This window comes from Sus scrofa, chromosome Y (assembly GCF_054392235.1).
Source record: "Sus scrofa isolate SSC_HxYL_T2T_F1_AM1 chromosome Y, Sscrofa_HxYL_maternal_Yorkshire_Landrace_v2.0, whole genome shotgun sequence".
Classification (NCBI taxonomy): Eukaryota; Metazoa; Chordata; class Mammalia; order Artiodactyla; family Suidae; genus Sus; species Sus scrofa.
Window position 1 is genome coordinate 8116380 of NC_139402.1, and position 17393 is coordinate 8133772.

The window sequence follows — 17393 nt, forward strand, 5'->3', positions numbered from 1 at the left end:
TGATTGAGTCAATCCTAAGAGTGCCTTGAGTTTATATGGTAATGGATTATCCCTTGAATGGATATTACCATATCCCTTATATGGTAATGGATTATCCCTTGAATGGGAATGGGCAGAATGGAACAAACACAATTATCATGTTTAATATTTCTTTGGCTCCTCTCCTTTCCCCCAAAGTTCTGCCCAGGACCCACTTTCGCTGACCTTGAACTAACTTTTTTCATAGGATGCAAAGGGAAGGTGTCCTTCGTTCTTGTGAATTGTCTTCTTACCATGGATTTCACAGGGCAAGGAAGTCCAGCTACAAATCCCACCTGTAACGAGACAGTGTGGGCAGGAATTAAGATGAAGGTCTCTCCTATGGGAGTTCCCGCTGTGGCTCCATGGGTTAAGGATCCAGCATGGCTGTAGCCATGACATAGGTCACAGCTGTGGCTCAGATTCGATCCCTGGCCTGGGAACTTACATTTGCCAACAGGGTCACTAAAAAACGAAATTTTTAAAAGTTATCTCCTTTGAATGGCTGCCATGTTCATGTGGAAATACTTCACTGGATTGGAGACCATCCCAGTGGATGAGAGACCCAGGTGCTTTAGAAACTGTGTTTATCACCAGGGCATCTTTGAACATAGGAAGTTGCAGGCCTGCCTCACCCCTCCTGTGCTCATTCCTCACTACCTGGGCCTCAGAATCTCGTCCAGCTACTTCTGCGGATCTTCTTAGACACGTTATGCTCTTTCAGTATAAGAATATCACAGAAAATAATGCCACAGAGCAACTGTGTATTTGAAAACGGGCTCCACCAGCCTGGGGCAGCTAAGCTAAGAAATGTGTGGTTCACTGAATATAATGGACTATCAATAAGACTGTGCATGGATATCTTTTTCAGAAATGGAGGATATTCACACATGGGATTGCGATGACTCAGAAGCACAATCATAACTAGGGTGAAGCAGTGCCTCAAATAAAATTTGTGTGTGGCATGGTCCAAATAATTGGGATGCAGGAGGTTGACATCACTTCCCAGCATGATTTTCACATGTTGTGCTTTCATTACAACATTTCTGAAATGTGAAATCCATACTGATTCTCACTGGCCCTTATGTCATGCTTCTCACTACATGTAATCACACCGTTGGGAGGCTAGAGATGGATCAGAAACAAGAAGGAAGATGGGATAAAGTAATTTTCTTAGGAAATGGCTTTAAAGGATACCCTCATGCTATGGAGAAAGAATGGAATAGTTCCCGATAGACAAGTGAACATTTTTCCCACTGGGTGCCCAATACCCTTTCGCAGCTCATTTTTCATTGAAAACTAGTTGACCATAATTTGCTAACCTGGAGACTTGGTGGTCTCTGCAAACCGGAGGGGGCAGGGTCTTACCTAGGTCTCAACAGAGCTTCAGGATTCTGCAGCTCATTCTGAATTCACATTTACAATAATTAGCGGTTTTTCTGTGTATTCCCCCAGGGAAGTTTCCAAAACAGTATGAATCTTTAGTGTGAATAATTTGACAAAATGACATTCATCAAAAAAAAAAAAAAAAAAAAGATGGATCCTGGAGTTCCCATTGTGGCTCAGCAGGTTAAGAACCCGACTAGTATCCTTGAGGATGATGGTTCTATCCCTGGCCTCGTTCCATGGGTCTGGAATCTGGCATTGCTGTGAGCTTTGGTGTAGTTTGTAGATGTGGCTAAGTTCCCACATTGTTGAGGTGCAGGCCAGCAGCTGCAGCTCTGATTCAACCCCTAGCAAAAAAAAGTACAATCCAAACGTAGACATACCCTAAGAGGAATTCCATTCTTTGTATCTCCAAGAATATTAAAAATAATCCAACTGGAGTTCCCGTCGTGGTGCAGTGGTTAACGAATCCGACTAGGAACCATGAGGTTGCGGGTTTGGTCCCTGCCCTTGCTCAGTGGGTTAAGGATCCGGCGTTGCCGTGAGCTGTGGTGTAGGTTGCAGACACGGCTCGGATCCTGTGTTGCTGTGGCTCTGGCATAGGCCGGTGGCTACAGCTCCGATTCGACCCCTAGCCTGGGAACCTCCATATGCCGAGGGAGCGGCCCAAAGAAATAGAAAAAACAAAACAAACAAACAAACAAAAAAATAATAATCCAACTGATTGTTTTAGCAACATTTTTATTTCTCTCACTCTGTGTCATCTCATATTCAGGACCCTCTCATTCACCAGCCTTCTCCTCATACCATCCCTCCTTTCCCCCATCCGAGCCACACTCTTCCCTCCTCTCTCAGCTCACGTATCTACCGAGGCAGAAAAGATGTACACTTTTCTATCTGGGTCTTTTTTGGCTTATTTTTCTCCTGTTAGATCCCTGTACTTTAGGATAGAGCATAAAATCTGTCTCCCCAGCAAACTTTCAGAGCAAAGATGAGAAGAGTTAAATTAAGCCAACAAATCACTCTCCAAACAATCAGCCTAATGGGTGTCCATGAGCAGACCAACACAGCAGGAGGGCAAGTCTTGGATTTCAGGGTCTTTCGTCCTAGTATTATTAGCAGTTTCTCAAATCCAAGGGCATGGGGCAAGATCAAGAGCTTTCCCATGATCTGAGACTTGAAGACATCACAAATGTCTTCATGAATCCGATTTTAATAGCTTCCTACCAGCTGGATTCACTAGCAGGTCCTAAGGTCGATGCTTGAAGCATGAACGACATATTCAAAAAATCAAGATGTCTGAAACCTATGAGGAGACGTTGCAGTCCAATGAGATGTGCTTTTGACCACAGGGACTGCCCTCTATGGCAGAACATCTGAGGCTAAGCAGCAATGCAGGGCAGAGGTGCTGTCCTGTAGCACAGAGAGAAAGCACATCTGTAAGGGATTAATCTTGAACAGAAACAGTGCCAAGTCAGGTCCATCTCAGAAAAGAAGGGTTACGACATTCTTTAGAGGAAACACCAAGACTCCTGGGAGCCAGGTGCTTGCATTTTTGCCAACCAAAGTACATTTCAGCTCCATGTCAGTTGGTGTTAGCGTCAGAAACTTGAACTATGTTACACTTTGCAAACATTTTTTATTTCTTGCTCTCTGTGGAGAATTTCATGTTTACCCTTCATTGTCTGATAAAAGGTCTTTTGGAACTTTTCCAGGCTCATCTCCCACTGATTCATTGGGAAACCAAAGATATTGACAGGCGGGAACATTGAATCTACTCTTCCAAAAAATTGTTGGTAGTGTGCATGTCACAGCCTTCCCTCCTGTGGCCCAAGGAGAACCTCAGAAGTAAATAGGGAGTTCCTCTTGTGGCTCAGCTTGACTAGCAGCTATGAGGATCTAGATTTGATCCCTGGCCTCACTCAGTGGGGTAAGGATCCCGCATTGCCACTAGCTGCAGTGTAGTTTGCAGCTGAGGCTTGGATCCAGGGTGGCTGTGGCTGTGGTGTAGGTTGCAGCTGCAACTCCAATTCAACCCCTAGCCTGGGGACTTCCATATGCTGCAGGTGCAGCCATAAAAAGGAAAAAGAAAAAAGGAAAAAGACTGTGGATTTCTAGCACAAGATAAGAAAAAAAAATGAGAGCAATTATCCTATTATTTAATAAGTTGAAGATGGAAGATTACTATAAAGATAGAGTCTCAAACTTCATCCTAGAGTGCAGTGTCCAGAATGAGACAGGTGACGACCTGGCTGGACTCTGTGCAGGCTGAAAAATACCTGGGGGGCTGGAGTTGGTCCCTGGGACAAGGACCTAGATGCACTTGAACACATTCAAGAGACAATGGCTCCATTGTGTGAGGGAATAAGCTAACTATGGTGATAATGAGGAATTAGAGAATCTTGACCTTGGAAAAGAAACAGCCTATGGGGGATATGATTCCACATCTGAAAATCCACCCAATGAAAGAAAACTGTCCAGTGTGATCAGCTGGCAAAGACCTTCTCCACTAGGCTTCAAGGTTACAGAGCAGCCTCTTAGAGGGAGGGAGGGGTGTGTCTCTGGTCTCCAAGACTACTCAGGCTTTTCAGATTCACTAGAAGAACTCCAATGACTCAGAAGCTGGTATGCTCATGGTTACAGTTTATCACTGTGAACAGACACAAAGCAAAATCAGCAGAAGTAGGTTTTTTTTGGTTTGTTTTTTGTTTGTTTGTTTGTTTGTTTTTTAAGGTACATGGGGTGGAGTCAAGGGGAGACCAGGCACAATTTTTATGAGAGTTCTCCCATTGGAGCCACACAGGACACAATTATTTCCTCCAGCCATGAGATGGAGAATTACACGGGCAGTGTCATCTACTAGGAATGCTCACTGGAGTCTGCAAAACCCTGTGTTTTTATCGACAGTCAGTCACATGGGCTCATGGACGGCTTGTGACTAGACATAGTTTCTAAACGTTCAGGACCCTAGAGGGAAGGCAAAAACGCCTGTGTCAATCACATGACCTACGCGATCCAGACTATCTTGGATGTGTGATTCAAAGTCCCAGGTGTGAAAAGCACTCTTCTGAGTTCAACATTCCCAGAGCTTAATTTACAAGAGCCAAAGATCAGTTACCAAAATGGGCATTTCTTGGGAAAGTGCAATTCGGGCCAGTTCTTTAACTTTCCTGTGCAGGGTGTCACGTATAAACACAGCCTCCTTTTGCCTGTCTCACTGTGTAAGCGTCAGGGTGATTGGAGCAAGCATCATTTGGAGTTAAAATCCTTCTCTGTCCCTTATACTTTCTATTAATTTTAGCAAATGAGTCACCGTAATTTGAGCCCGTAGCTCAGCCTAAGATACCTTGGTGAACCTTGAATGAAGTAAGGAGCACGGTTTGTAAAATGCACCGAGCACACCCGTGGGATCAAGCTGATGCTCTGTGAATATTCGTTTCCTCCTCAGCCTGAGTTTGGATAGGTGGGACTCCTGGCGAGTCATTTCAATTAGGCCCTTTTTCTCCCTTTCTCCAGCTGTTTTCAAATCTCAGCAGGCACACACAGTAACTGGAGATGTTGATAACATGCTGATTAGGTGGTTTCGGAGATGGGCCTGATCCTCTGAATTTTGAACCAGCTTCTGGATGATGGGGTGCTGCTGGTCCTCAGACCACGTGTTAAGTAAAGAGACGCGGCAGCACACTCCATCTTTCCAGTTGTGGTAGGATCATATCATGGAGAAATATCAGAGCACATATTTACTGCAGGCTCTTTGCATTTCCGCACTCAGACTCCCTCTTCCTTTCCAGACACATCGCCTCAGTCTTGTGGAACTTACACTAGTATGGAACAGCACTTCTCAAATATGACTCTTCAAAGCATTACCAGGTTTTCTAGTCAAAAATGTCAATTTTGGGGTTCCTGTCGTGGCTCAGTGGGTTAAGGACCTGGCATAGTGTCCTTGCTCAGTGGGTTAAGGATCCAATGTTGCCATAAGCTGCAGCGTAGTAACTGTGGCTATGATCCGGTGTTGCCGTGGCTGTGGTGTGGGCCTTAGCTTAAGCTCTGATTTGACCCCTAGCCCAGAACTGCCATAGGCCATGGGGGAAAAAACTATTGATTCTGGGTTCCCCCCTCCACTGTGGTTCAGATGTGAGACTTCAGGACTAGGGTTTTTTCCTGCATCTTTTTTTTAATGGGGAGAACCTTGTGCTGTCGGGTTTGGGTCCTGGAGACTCAAGGATTTCTATATGAAGAAGCTCCAGCAAGTCCAAAGCATGGCAGTGAGAATGTGGAAGCTGTTTAGAAGCTGTGTTTGTGTAGCAGGCATCCGGTTTTTCATGACTAAGATTACGGATTTGTTGGGGTGACATTGGGGGAGTTGATGGAGGTTTGGGGTCTCTAAAACCTTCCCAAGCCACTCCTTGGTGAAGCCTGTGGAGGGACACGGTTAGGAGTCACACTTAAGAGGGATCAAGGGCCCCTTGCTAGGTGCGTTCCTTTTGAACGCTTTGGTGCTGCTGTCTCATCAGTACCCAGGGGAATACGGGTTCTCGCTGTAAGTGGGATGTTAACATCACAGACCTCAAGGGAGATGCCCAGCAAATTCTGTCTGTTCTCTTGACTGGTTCTCTTACACCTGAGTTGAGTACGGACTTTCTCAATACTCAGCTTCTTCTCTTTAGCTCCTTTTCAAAAGGGACCCAAAGAGGGTCTACCAGGAACTTGAGGGTAACATCGGCTCTTCTCCTAGCAGCTCATCCAGAGTGGCCATCAAAATAATGACAGGAAGGGAGTTCCCTGGTGGCTCAGTGGGTTAAGGATCTGGTGTTGCCAGTACTGCAGCATGGGTTCAATCCCTAGCCTGGGAACTTCCACATGCTATGTGCACTGCCCCCCCCCCAAAAAAAAGGATTAAAATAAATGTTTTAAAGTGACGAGGAGATTGCTTTGAAGCCATGTAAACCTGGGTAAAAAACAACCTGTCTAGATGTCCGATGCCACAGCCCCCTGCCTGTCACAGGCTCCCAGGAGCATCCTGAAATGGAAGGGACCTCAGCGTCCCAGCCCCAGCCTTTCCTTTGCTGCCACGGCCAAGGACACCGAGATAGCAAACATCAGATGGTGGCTTTGGTGATGCTGTTTGTACCATAGACCCTTTCTTTCCCAGAGGCTTGTGGTCCCTGCACCCTGTGCTTCCCCCCAGACAGGAGCAAATGAGCTCCTTGCCCAACAGTCCGCCCGAGGGAAGACTTCCGGCTGGAAGATCAATCGCACACATTCGTATTGACTTGGGGAAAGCAGTCAGGCTGCTGAAAGGGTCGATGCTCGTTCCCCCCCCCCCCCGATATATTTATTAATAATTTAGGCTACGGGGAAAATGGGATGCCTTCTGGAGTGGCCGTGAGTGGTGCAGTGTCGCACCTCTCGGCCAGAAGGGTTAAATGAAGCCCGGAGACGGAAATGTTAGATTGCGACATTAGAACCATGCTAGAGGCACCTGAGGTGGGTAAGTATTGCAAGGTGCGAATAGAGTGAGATACCTGTCTGCAGCTTTGGCTTTGGCGTGTGGGTTTTGTGTATGTTTGATTTATGGTGATGACGTTTTCATTTGTTTGGAAAATGATACCAAAATGCCTCTACCAAAATGCCGATTTCCTCTCGAAGCAGTCGACTTGTAAGGCCGCATACTTATTCCTGTGTTGTTGACCTGACTTTAAAGTTCTTTGAGGAGTTCCTGCTGTGGCGCGAAGGGATCGGCCGTGTCTCTGCAGCGTCAGTTCACAGGTTCGATCCCGGGGCCTGGCACACTGGGTTAAGGAGTCCGCATTGCTGCAGCTTTGGGATAGGTTATAACGGCGACTCAGATCTGATCCCTGCCTCAGGGCGGGCAAAAATGAGAGGAGAAAATAAAAGGGAAAAAATAGTTCTTTTAAATGCCTGTTTCACAGCCTAAGGCATCTTAAGTGTTCTTATTATCAACAGTCCTTTCCACAGAGTCTGGGAACACACAGCCAGACACCCAGACACACTGACGCTCTCTCTCTCCCACCCCACCATCTCTCTCTCACACACACAGGCAGATGTCCTGCCCACTCCACATGCAGTCTCCTTCACACCTGATGCAAAGAACAGGAAAGGAAAAGGCTTTCAACCCAACGTCACAGAGACAGATGGCGGTGTCCTCGGTTGTCCTCTGAGTCAGCGACGCTGCTGAGTCCTGCCCTGGTTCCATGTTCCACCCAATGCAGGCAACAATGGGGGCGGGCAAGGACACCTGGCTGCAGGTGCCCCTTGCAAGGAAGCCCAGGGGAGAGCACTTGGAAGCACCTGCTCTTTTCTGGATTTGAGCAACTTTCCCCTTGGCTGCTGCAGAGCACATTCTGCCCCAAGGACTGGAGGGCTGTGTCATCTCCCAGGGAGCCCCTGGCATCAGCCCCACACAGAGCCTCTGGGTCAAGCCCAGGCTTAACAAAAGCCTACAATGTAGGTCTTCATGCAGGACAGAAAACAGGAGAAACCTGAGCCAGTGCTGAGAGGGATGAGAAGCTGTAGGTCTTGGTCTTCCCCCGTGACTTACTCCTATAGTCCTTACTCATTAAGGAAGACGGCTGACATAATAGAAATCTAAAGAACATTCTGGAATTCCTCTTGTGGCTCAACCGTAATGAACCCGACGGGTCACCATGAGGACTTGGGTTCGATCCCTGGCCCTGCTCAGTGGGTTGGGGATCTGGTGTTGCCATGAGTTGCGGTGTAGGTTGCAGATGCGGCTTGGATCCCGCCTTGCTGTGGCTCTGGGGTCAGCTGGCAGCTGCAGCTCTATTTGACCTGGGAACTTATATATGCTTATGCATATAACGTACATATATATAATGTATATATGCTGCAAGTGTGGCCCTAAAAGGCAAAATAAAATAAGATAAAGTTAAAAAAATTCGGAGTCACCGGGATGAAGCAGATTCCGAAGATGGGAAGAAGCGGTGTGATATATACTCGGTAGCTAATATATCTCATTCATTTCAGAGGTGTGCCTCATATAGTTTAGAAAATGTGGGTGTCCTTCACGTCATCCAAAAACAGTAATGCCGGGGCAAGCTGTCAAGAAGAAAAATCCTCTTTTATGCTGGGAAAGGGCAGAGGGTGGGCAGCGGAGGAGCTGGGCTGGGGGAAGGTACAGCCTTCAGTCGTCTGTGTGGCGTTGGTCACATCTCTTGGCCGAGGGCCTTGGTGTTTCTTCTGCATGGCATCTCACTCCCTAAGAGCCTGCATCTGGAAGTTCCAGTCCTGGCTCAGGGGTGATGAACCCGGCTCGTATCCCTGAGGACGCAGGCTGGATCCCTGGCCTCACTCAGTGCGTTAAGGACCCAGCATTGTCATGAGCTGTGGTGTAGGTCCCAGGTGTGCCTTGGATCCAGCGTTGCTGTGGCTGTGGCATGGGCCTGTGGCTGCAGCTCCTATTTGACCCCCAGCCTGGGAATGTCCATATGCCGTGGTGTGGCCTTAAAGAGACAAAGAAAAAAGAAGAAGGCTGCCCCTGGCCTCCTCAACGCTCCTTTCCCAGCATAGGAGAGTGGGAACTTCGAGGTTGCTTCAGGCATAGGATCCAGACCTTGCCAAGCATCCCTGTCCGGTGCATTCTTTTGGTCAAAGCACACAACACTTTTTCCTCCTGTTGCGCTGCTTGGAAACAGACGCCTGTCTTTAGGGAAGGCATGGTGACCTGACCCAGGTGAGCGCTGGGAGCCGTGAGGTGATGGAAATTTACAGTGTCTGTGTCCCGACTGACTCTGGAAGTCAGGGTCAGCAGCGTCCTGGTGTCTGAGATTCGTAGACCCCCACATGGCACCTTTCATCACACCGTTTCTATCTCCTGGGAAACCAGATCTGCCAGAAGAACTATATAAAGGAAGATCTATAGGAAGCATTACATCTTCACTATATATATATATATATATATATTTTTTTTTTTTTTTTTAATAAAAACTTTACAGGTTTTGGTACTCCGCAGTTAAATTTGTTTGGTCATTGACTTCATTAAGGTATCTCAGTAAGGAACACATGCATACAGTGCAAAATTCAAAGGTATAATAGGACAAACTGTGTAAAGGAAGCCTCTTTGCTGGGCTGTTTGCCTCTGCCACCTGCTAGAATCTACCCTGTTTCTGTATTTGTGCAAAATTCCCTTTTCCCCATGTTTATCCTATTCAAATCAAATACTCAGGACTAAATGAAGAGAAACCCATAGAGACAGGATTGGGGGTGGTATTTGAAGTCACCAACTGACTCTACAATTTTCCTCTGCTTCAAAGATTAAAAAGCATAGATGGCGTGGGGAGAAAGAAGAAGCCTGGAGATGGAGACAGATAAAAATCCCGGGAGCCGCACTGCAACCCATGGTCCTGAGCGGCAAAATGCCTGCAGGGTGACTGTCTGGAGGATGATAAATTATCTCTCTTGTCTCCCAAAGCATTTGCAAAAGCAACGTTTTAAAGAACATACAAACTATTAGTAAGGTCCACGTGTTTATTTAGCCAGCGCCTCACTAAGGCACAGTGTTACCAGTAGTGCTACAGTGCTACAGTGACACTTGTCTGGGATGCTGCAGAAGGACTGCTGTGACACAAGAAGATCCTGGAAACAGATTCGAACTTGTGGAGAGGCAGGACAAATTCTTGAGAAGTGTATACTATTTGTGATTCATTTCAGGAGCATACGTGGCTTAGATGCTAGGTGACAGCAGGTTGATAGGTCATAGGCGAGATAGAGAGAGAATCATACACAAGTCTGGTAGTGAATGTGGCTGTGAGCAGAGAGAACTAGCTGGAGCTGGTCACATCATCACAGGAGGGCATGGTTTTTCCATAGGGACTATCAGCCTTCCCTCTTGCTATGAGCCAGCTTACCCTTGGTATAGAGTCAAAGAGTGTACAGAGTCACAGACACCCCAGCCCATTTCAGTAGACTCCCCACCTCCTGCAACCACAGAGATGCCTCAGCCCCCCATGATATGGGTCAGTGGTGACTAACGGCTGACTGGCTGATCTGTCCTAATTTACCCAATGCCATCTCATCACCATGGCAATCCAGGGGGTTCTTAGGAGCCATCAGGCAAGTACCACAAGAGGAGCACACTGAGTTCTAGAGAGAATCGCTGATTTTCTGCAGGTCTCCTAAGTCATAAGCCGCAAGGCTCATATCAGACCTCGAGCTGCATGGTTCCACCAGGCGATAACCCTCAGGCCACCCCAGCTGAGGCGCACACATGAGAACGCTGGGAACTAGGTGAAAGCGTGCAGAGGTATTTGGCCCTGCACACCCATCTTCTGTGACCACAGAGTCCAGGAGTGCAGAGGAGGGGGGTCTGAATGTTGACCTTTGTCCCTGCAGTTTCCTCTCATTAGCAAACTCCATTGTCAAAATAATTAGGCTTCTCATCATCAGAGGCAGCTCCCAAGAGTCCAGGGATGGATCCATCTGAGGACTAGCTCTGAAGATAACACAGCCTTCTCCAGTCTCAGGAGACTGAAAAGGCTCAACTCGGAGAGCAGTGTTCTCTTTGATGTACGAGGCATGTCTGTAGGTGGCGGAGGGACAAGTTGGGACAGGGAGATGGTGAAATTGTGTGTGTCGCTTTACCCAGGCTGTGGTGCCCAGGCATGGGGTCAACCCCAAGAGTGGAGGTTGGGATGAAGGAGTTCGGCGCCTGTGATGAATTGCTGAACATCAGTTGACTTGACGGAAACTACCCTCTATCATATATGCAGATCCCATCCACTCCCCGGAAAACCATAGAGCAAAAGCTGAGATTGCTTTGAGTCAATGAAATTCACCCTCAAGATGGTAGCATAGAAAAATCTCCAGTTTCCAGCTGACCCTACGAATTTCAGACTTGGCAGAAACACAATAATGTAAGCCACCTTCTCAATGATAAATCTCAATATATAGCTCTAAAGATAGATGGACCTCCAAACATATACAGTTATCTCACTGTCTACCAGTATCTATCTATCTATCTGTCCATCCATCCATCCATTCACCTATCTTCTATATCTATCCACCCATCCATCCCTCCATCTATTGTCTGTCTGTCCATCCGTTCATCTCTCTCTCTCAATGGTTTTGCTTCTTTGGAAAATCCTGACAGATATACTCAGTGTGGAGAGACTGGTACAACAGCAAATCACCAAGAGCTTTCAGGTAAAACATCTATTGACAACACCAATTTGCTTTCCTTCAAGTTTCCTAAGATTTGATTCCTTCCCTCCAGGGCTTCTGTCCAGATACGTTCACAGTATTTCATCTTTTGTTTCCAATCGGTCTTTTCTTTGCTCATCCTTCTTCATCTTCATGATTACGTATTTCCTTCCTCGCCTGCTCTGTTTGCTTTCTTCTCTAACACTTCATTGGCAAGCCTGTGTTCATTTATTATTTCAACAGAATTGTCCAATATAATATCCCTACAAAGACTCACTATTTATCAGTCACTTTAATATGTCAGCTAAGGAGCCTGATCTGCTGGGATCCCAGGAGATGAAAACATGCTTTGGTGTTAATGGATTCAGGGGAAACTCCTGTCCAGTGAAATTAATTACTCATGCAGTTAATATCCAAATATGTTTTGTACATAGTATCTATCTTTCAACCCTGTAGCCAGGCGTGAATACTGACGAACATGTCTTATTTGCAACAGTGATACCTAATCATTGTTTTATTCTAAATTTCTAATTTGTTTTATTCTAAATATTCTAATTTGTAAAATACAATAATAATAATAATTTTTTTTTTTTTTTTGTCTTTTTGCTATTTCTTTGGGCCGCTCCCGCGGCATATGGAGGTTCCCAGGCTAGGGGTCTAATCGGAGCTGTAGCCACTGGCCTACGCCAGAGCCACAGCAACGCAGTATCCGAGCCACGTCTGCAACCTACACCACAGCTCACGGCAATGCCGGATCGTTAACCCACTGAGCAAGGGCAGGGACCGAACCCGCAACCTCATGGTTCCTAGTCGGATTCGTTAACCACTGCGCCACGACGGGAACTCCTATAATAATAATTTAAAAAGGAGTTCCTGTCGTGGCTCAGCGGAAAAGAATCTGACTAGGAACCATGAGGTTGCGGGTTCAATCCCTGGCCTCGCTCAGTGGGTTAAGGATCTGGGGTTGCGCGAGCTGTGGTGTAGGCCGGCAGCTGTAGCTCTGACTGGACCCCTAGCCTGAGAACTTCTGTGTGCCTTGGGTGCAGCCCTAAAAAGACAATAAATAAATAAATTTCATTTGTACCTTCAGATGGTAAACTTGACTGTTAACCCAGAAAATTAATGTTTACAAAAGCAATATGGTGCTGTTATTTCATCAAAGGTCACTCGATACAATTTAATAGCGGTCTGGTGCCGGAAAATCTCTTAACACAAACACAGCTCTTGCAGTTTATGACTTGAAAGCAAAAGCAATCAACTTTTAAATTTCTACAAACATCTTATATGCCTGCAATATTCCTTAACTAAGAAAGTCTTTACCTTTTTCCCTGTTCCAGTTAGTGTGTGCATTTTAAGTAATAAGTGGAGGAAACAGAACAGGAAGAGAGAAAAGACACATATAAAAAGATATATCAGTAGGTAACATTAAAAGGAAAACATATATTGTAAAATAAAGGAAGAAATTTTATTGTTTCTGAGAGTGCCCCTTCTCTGTTAAAGTCATTTTTGTAAATTATTTTCCTTGGTTCCCTGTGCTCCTTAAATTTTCTCTGATGTCTTTGCAATGATACTGCTTTGCAGAGCTATCTGAATTATGTCAGATATACAGATCACATGAGTAGGTAGCCATAGCAACGGACACCACAGGTAATGGTTCTGATTTTATATAGATTCATGAGCCCTTAAAATTAGACCTTTTCCATTTTAAGAAAAAAAAAAAATCTCTACCCTGAAGAATTAGGTATACAGAAAATGTTTGCCTATTCCCATTGCAGGCACAAATGATGGCTTCATGGTTAAAGTAAGAGTGGATAAGAAGGGCCGAAGAAGCTGTCGAGGCTCTCTTGAAGACGTCCGATGTGCCAACGGTACGTTGACATCGAAAATCCATCCACCTGCGTCCTCCATGAGTGGAGTCATCTAAGAGATCTCACCACCATAAGGTACCTCCATATTTATGCCCTTAAGAACGGGCACAGTCTATGAAGGAGAGCTTTGCTTTGCAAAGGTAATGTTTTGCTAGGTGCCGTCTTCACGATGTCTTAATGCATCAGGTCAGCAGTAATGAGACAGGATGATACGAGGGCAGCATCTTAATGAATGACTGCAGCCTAATCTGGTATTTGCAGAAGTGCCTTTTTCTCAGGTGTGGAACCCGGGTTAACCCTCGCTCTTCCTGTCCCTCCACCACACTTTCCGACACTCAGGAAGCTCTCCAGTAGGATACGTGGCAATTATGAGGAGCTGATGGACACTTTAGAAGGCTTAGGGTGTGGGGCATCTTTTCCAAGGAAAGATTGAAAGCAAGACCGTTAATGTCAGTAAACACTCTTCTTGCTGTGAGCACCTCATTTTCTCCTCAAAAATTGCCAACCAATCTCTGTAATAAATGACATTTAATTTTCAGATCCTCCACCAATGCATACCAGCCTACATTAGCTTCATCACATCCTCCTCTGGATCATCCATTATTTTGGAGAATCCATATTTGTGGAGGAACCTTCAGTGCCTTTCAGGAAGAGCAAGACGCCTGTTTGAAAAGGCAACATGCGGAGTTCCCTTCCTTAGCATCCATGAGGACGCAGTTTTGATCCCTGGCCTCACACAGTGGGTTAAGGATCCAGGGCTGCTGTGAGCCGTGGTGTAGGTCTCAGATCTTGCATTGCTGTGGCTGTGGCACAGGCCAGCGGCGACACTTCCAATTCAACCCCTAGCTTGAGAACCTCCTTATGCCGCAGGTGTGGCTCTGTCCTGCTTTACACCAGAGTGGACTATATCCAGTCTCTTGGGATAGACCATGATGGAAGATAATATAAGAAAAGGAATATATATATACACGTGTGTATATATATGCCCAGTCATACATACATATACACACACATATATATATACATATATATGTCATATATATGTATGACTGGGCCCCTATGCTATACAGCAGAAATAGACTCAACCCTGGCAACTATACTCCAATAAAAATAAAAATTTTTTAAATTGTTCAGTGATCAAAAAATTGGGACATCCTGGAGTCAACCCATTTGAAAGAGTTTTAGGGTTCTGTATTTGTTTTATTTGTTATGTTCTTAAACGTGTGAATTCCTAGAATACTTATCATACTTGTTTCCATCTCCAGGGGGCTACGTGATATGCATCAATTCACAAGTTTGTTGGAGGGCAGAACCCTGATTTTCTTGACTCACTCAACACCTATTAGAAAAGCTCGTGAGCCTGTCCCTCTAAGGACCTGGGAATCAATGCATTATTTGTTTAATGCCCTGATGGTAAACACCACGGGATGGCTAATGGAAGGAGCCACTGGCCATCTCTCAGGCGAGAGCTGTGGACTGCACAGTAAGAACACAGTGGGGAAAGGTACACAGTGGTAGAGAAACGGAAAGAGGGTATGCTCACAGTCTGCAAGTAGCCATGAGGGAAGCCTGACAACTCTGCTTGGGTTTTCGGAAGACCCGAAGCGTTTTTTTCTTTTTTTAAATTGAAGTATAGTTGATTTACAATGTTAAGTCAATTTCTGCTCTACAGCAAAGTAATTTAGATACACACACACACACACACACACACACATTATTTTGTATAAACTTTTCCATTATGATTTGTTAAATAGGACTTTGTCATTTTTTTCATCCTGTAGAGAATAGTTTCTGTCTGCGGACCCCAAACTCCCAATCCATCCCTCCCCTGTCCCCTCCCCCTTGGCAACCGTAAGTCTGTTCTCTATGTCTGTGCATTTGTCTCATAGGTAAGTTCATTTGTGCCACCTTTTAAAATGATATCATATGATATGTGTATTTCTCTGTCTGACTTCACTTGGTATGACAATCTCTGATTCCCTCATGTTGCTGCAAATGTCACTGTTCCTTTTTTATGGCTGAGTAGTATTCCAATGTATATATGGACCACATCTTCTTTATCCATTCCTCTGTTGATGAACATTTAGGTTGTTTCCATGGCTTGGCTATTGTGAATAGTGCTACAATGAACATAGGGGTGCATGTACCTTTTTGAATTATAGTTTTGTCTGAATATGTGCCCAGGAATGGGATGGCTGGGTCATGTGGTCATTTTATACTTAGTTTTCTGAGGTGCCTCCATAGTGTTTTCCATCGTGGTTGCACCAGTTTACATTCTCACCGACAGTGTAGGAGGGTTCCCTTTTCTCCACACCCTCTCTAGCATTTGTTATTTATAGACTTACTAATGATGGCCATCCTAACTGGTGTGAAGTGGTACCCCATTGTAGTTTTTACTTGCATTTCTTTAATCATTTACCACGATGAGCATCTTTTCACATGCCTGTTGGCCATCTGTATGTCTTATTTGGAGAAATGGAAAGACCTGAGATTTTTAAGATTGATCTGGGCAGTAATGTTAAGAAATAAACTTTTCTTTTTTTTTTGTCTTTTCTAGGACTGCACCTGTGGCATATGAATGTTCCCAGGCTAGGAGTCCAATCGGAGCTGTAGCTGCAAGTCTACGCCACAGCCATAGCCATGTGGGATCCAAGCCGCGTCTGCAACCTACACCACAGCTCACAGCAACGCTAGATCCTTAACTCACTGATTGAGGCCAGGGATTGCACCCACAACCTCACAGTTCCTAGTTGGATTCGTTAACCACTGAGCCATGACGGTAACTCCCAAGAAAGAAACTCTTCAAAAGACAAAGGAATTGACTTTGCCTCTTGCATTTTACACTTTGGCTTTCTCCAGTCCCGGCCGCCTGGCACACGCTGGGAAGCATATATTTCCTTCCAAGGGGGAAGACTTGGTGAGGAGAGTTTGGGATTCCATTTCTGGGCAAAGGATACTGTGCCTATCACAGGTTGGTATCAAGAACATTCATCCCCAGACACACGGAGCCCTGATTTTTAAATTGAATGAGCACGTGCTACAAAACACAGACATCAAGAATCTGCGGTATGCACGTCGGGGTTATAGTTGAACCCTTTCCAAATGAGAGGGTGTATGCCTATGAAATTAATTGCATATCTCAAGTGGGGCGTGCCAGCCCCCACTTACATGCTTTCTTCTCTGCATGTGCACTAGCTCATTCATTAAAATGCATGCAATGGCTCTGAAATTTGTAAACTGAAGCAAGCAGTCAATAAGCTTCCCTGTACCCTCTTTATTCACTTGCCTTCGTAGCTAGCCCACAATGCCGTGTCTCTACGGGAAATGGAGCTTTCTTCTCCCGTCTGCGATAATTAACCCGCGTGACCCCAACGGTGAATATCCATTTCGTTTGCTATTATTTCACTTCTATCACCTTTCCTCACAGGATGAAATTCACACGTCCCGTCCAAAATGTAGCGGGTAAGATTTATTTTAAAACCGTATGTACTTGCCGATGGAAAGCTTTGGACTATAAATATATTAGAGGGAGAAAATACACAATCTTTTTTTTTTCCAGCTTTTGTGCTTCACATTTCACCATCATTCATTTTTAATTTTCATCCTGGAAGCATATTCTTTTCCATCTATCCTTTGCTCAAGCATGTCGGGGAAGTTTAAGCCATCAAGACAAAAAGTTTTCCTTCTTTTTTTTTTTTTTTTTTTTTTTTTCATTCTTTGGGTGTCATTGAGCTGAAAATACCCGGTTAAAGAACGGCTGTTGGAAAGATCAACTCGTGGACCGTGCTCTTGGTGCTGCTTGCTGTGTATTATTATTCAGTGTCTCCTACGTGGGAAAGGCACTTGGCACTCAGGGTTTTGTAAAAGATTTTCAAAAGGATGTTAGAGCCTGCGTTCTGCTGTTACTCAGTCACGTTTGCAAAGGCACAGGTCTCCAGGTCC

The 17393-nt window shown here is 45.3% G+C and overlaps 1 long non-coding RNA gene across 1 annotated transcript in view; it reads left to right on the top strand.

The window, feature by feature from the left end:
* Positions 1–17393, top strand: part of LOC146394347 (uncharacterized) — a 311186-nt gene that overhangs the window by 232613 nt on the left and 61180 nt on the right. The window contains exon 4 of the long non-coding RNA XR_014836116.1: positions 13359–13526. This is a non-coding gene — a long non-coding RNA (uncharacterized LOC146394347). The remainder of the gene's footprint in view (positions 1–13358; positions 13527–17393) is intronic.